This window comes from Oryctolagus cuniculus, chromosome 5 (genome assembly GCF_964237555.1).
Source record: "Oryctolagus cuniculus chromosome 5, mOryCun1.1, whole genome shotgun sequence".
NCBI lineage: Eukaryota > Metazoa > Chordata > Mammalia > Lagomorpha > Leporidae > Oryctolagus > Oryctolagus cuniculus.
Window position 1 is genome coordinate 153,937,060 of NC_091436.1, and position 3,753 is coordinate 153,940,812.

A 3,753-nucleotide genomic window follows, 5' to 3' on the forward strand; every position below is an offset into this window, starting at 1 on the left:
ATGCATGCAACAAGTGCCAGCGAGCCGCTCGCTGGTGCCAAGCACGACCAAAGCGCAGGGTGAGGAGCCTGGGTGCCCCAGCGACGGGCAGGGGAGGACGCCGGCTGCGCTCTTCCTCAGCACCCAAGCGCTCAGTGTCTTCAAAACACCCTGCTTGTCATAATCGCCCAGCGGCCCAGGAGTCTAATGAATCTCTCTGTTAGTCATAAAGTCTTACTTCTAGAAAAACTGCAGAAGTAGTAGTAATTTTCCCTGTTCTTAAGTCCGGGCCGCAGCAGGAAGCAACGACTCAATCGCGGTCCTCGGCAACACTGGGCAGTCATAATTTGGGGACCTTTCGCCTGCTCCATTCCCCCGTGCTGCTCAGACCCCGAACGCTCCAAAGCTGTGGCACGAGGCCACGGGCTGGACGCCAGGAGGAGCCACCCCAGGACACCCGCCCTCTCTAGGGTGGATAGGGTAAAGGCTGGCTAAACTGTGCTAGGACGCACCTTTGCAAGTTTACATGCCTCCCCTCCCCCCAGTGGAAACAGTGATGCAGGGGTTTAACCTTATTTCTTAATTTTTTCCCGTAAGGGAGGATGGGAAAGGCAAGTGCTGTCGCACACTTAGGACGCCAAAGAAATATTCATTAAAAACAAGTGCTGTATTACAAACAGGCCCCACTGGGACTCGAACCCAGGATCTCCTGTTTACAAGACAGGTGCTTTAACCAACTAAGCCATGGAGCCAAACGGAAAGTATGCTTTTAAAAACCAATTTTATTGAATTAATATGTTCCAGCGGTCTTGTTCATTTCATGCTTAAAACTTCTTTAACATGCTGTCATTTTGAAATGATTTACTATGTGTCCAACTTCAGCTTCTCTCCTGTAGTGTATGTGCTTGGAAGATTTCGGAGTCATCTGTCCGTTGAGATGTTGATAATCTCATCGCCTCTTGGCCAGCAGAACAGAACAGAGGTCCTGATTTCTCTGAATGCCTTCTTTTCCTGGTTTCCTGAGGTTGCTGTGGAGAAGCTGGGATTCTTAGACAAAGCACTGGCTGACTCCAATGATCTTTGGAAGAATCTTGCCTTTTGAGTTCTGAATCCCAGTGTGGGAATACAGGGAGCCGAAATGTGTGGATACCTGTGAACTGACAGTTCAGGGATGCATGCTCTCTACCCTTGATTTTCATCTTCTCCCCTTGAACTCTGGGAAAATTGGACCGATTATTTATTTAAGACCTAATGTATCATTTTGATTTTTAAAATCATTCTTCCACTCCAGAAAAGTGACTCCTTACTCAAGTCACCTGAAGTATAAGAAGGTACTATTTTAGAAGCAGAAGTGTGGGACAAGCTGTAAACCAAGTTCTCTCCCAAACACATATACTACACATCTGTTTAAAAGCAAAAACACAAGAAATCTTTCAAATGATCCTCAGTGGGAGACTGAGGAATGTTGATAGTGAAGAAAAGGGACATTGTAAACCGAATACTATCTCTTGGTTTCTGCCCAAAAGATACAAGTCAATTCTGCTCATATTTCATTGTCCAGAATGATAATGGACCAAACCCGATGTCTGTGGGATTGGGTGTGTGTGTGTCTGTAACCTGACCCAAGGAAGATAAAATAAATACTTTGAATAATAGCAATACTCTACTACAACTACCCTACAGTATTGTTTCTCATTTGCAAAATTCATGGTGTTTTGTTATTTCTTTTATATGTTCATTTCTCTGGAAAGTAGATATCAATTTTCTAAGTGTTACCCTAGGCTAGGGTGTGTGCACTGTGGAAATCTACTCAAAATAATCTGTTGTTGGTGTGTATGTGGGCTGAGAAGTAGGAGAAAGGACAAAAGATGAAATGGCAGTCCACCAGGAGGAATAACATCAAAATCATTCACAAGAGCATTCCTCTGTACACTCAAATGCATCGCCGACTGAAACTTTCTATGAAAACTTTGAATACAGCCAACAGCAGCCTTGGTCATTAGCCCTGTCCCTTGTGCACTGCCCTCCCCGCTGACAGATCCTCAAGTCTTGCTACTCAGTGTACAGACAGGGACCGTTGGCAACTTCCAGGAGCTTGTTAGAAATGCAAAATCATAAATTTCATCCAGATCAACAGAATCCGAATCTGAATCTGATTGATATGTGCACTTGCAGTGAAGAGGCACTGCCCTAGAAGAGAGATTCTCAGACTTTAGTGTATGCTATGATCTGAATGTTAGTGTTCCCTTAATTTCATATTCTGAAACCTAACATGATGTGGTGGTGTTAAGAGGTGAGGCTTTGGGGAGGTGTTGGGTCACGAGGGCTCTACGCTCATGAATCAGGTGAGTACCCTTATCAAGAGGCCTTAGGAAGTTTATTCATCCCTTCCACCAGGTGAGGGTGCATGGAAGGCGCCATCTGTAAGGAGCAGATGCTTAGCAGACACAGAATCTGCTGGCTTTGACCTTGGATTTTTCCCAAGAGCAATAAATTTATGTTTATAAATTACTCAGTGTAGGATATTTTGTCACAGCAGCCCAAAGACGGTATGCATTATATTAACCTTCAGTGCTTGTTAAAACAAACACTGCAGTTTCTGATTCAGTAGGTCTTGGATTGTAGTCCAAGAATTTGTGTTTGTAACAATTTTTTAAGTCATTCTTATGCAGCTGGGCTGGTACTGTACTTTGTGACTCTGTTCCTGACACCCCATTCCCTGTTCCTTACCCATTTCCACAAAGAGATGTTCGAGCGCTAACATCTGGATAGGAAGTTGGCATAAAAGACAGGGATTTCTAGGGAAGGGGCATACATTCAACAAATGTGATTTAAATTCTTGTTGAGCGCTTATTGAATGACATTGCTGCAAAAGGAAAGTGAATACAAAAGGCTGCTTTTACTGAGAATAGAACACTTCAAAAAATTTGTGCAAATGGAATTGAAAGATAAGTTTATTTTAGTACAAAAATGTATGAAATCCATGCATACCTTTTTTCATAATGCACATTTTCCCTGAACTTTTTGAAGACCCTTCATAGCTGGCCTTTGTAACAACTGAAACCTAAGAGCCTAGTGCTGTCAAGAACTTTCTATTACATCTGCTTCCTTCTACAGGTTGATTTCTCTCTCACCATATTTTCTCTATTTGGTACTCTTTCTGGAATACCTGTCTTTAAATAAAAGAAAAATTCTCTAGTTTTAGCTCTTGGCTTAAGCCAATACAATAAAATGTGTCTTGATCCTTTTATTTATCACATGTCCAAAACTCTTTGAAAAGGTAGTCACAGCCTTGTTTATATCAGGTGTACAACTTGGATCAATCCACTCTGGTGAGGTCAGTGTGTTGGATACATGAGGGTACTTCCCAAAGTGTCCTCTCTGATGTGGGCAGGGTAGGAAGGAAGGATAAAGGGTTCCCAGGAGAAAGATAGAAGTGTTACTGGACAGAATGTATGCTCACTTTAAACTCATCTGACCGGCCTTCATCTTACTAAAGATTTTTATGATTTACAGTTACTCTCACACATATCTTATATCCCTTGGCTGCTATTAAATCACTACTACCCTTTTCAGGCCGGCGCCGCGGCTCACCAGGCTAATCCTCCGCCTAGCGGCGCCGGCACACCGGGTTCTAGTCCCGGTCGGGGCGCCGGATTCTGTCTCGGTTGCCCCTCTTCCAGGCCAGCCCTCTGCTGTGGCCAGGGAGTGCAATGGAGGATGGCCCAGGTGCTTGGGCCCTGCACCCCATGGGAGACCAGGAAAAGCACCTGG

At 44.1% G+C, this 3,753-nt stretch overlaps 1 non-coding gene across 1 annotated transcript; it reads right to left on the reverse strand.

Moving 5' to 3' along the window:
- Positions 1 to 657: 657 nt before the first annotated feature.
- Positions 658 to 731, reverse strand: TRNAT-UGU (transfer RNA threonine (anticodon UGU)). Its single transcript has one exon. It is a non-coding gene; the product is annotated as a tRNA-Thr (tRNA).
- Positions 732 to 3,753: the final 3,022 nt, after the last annotated feature.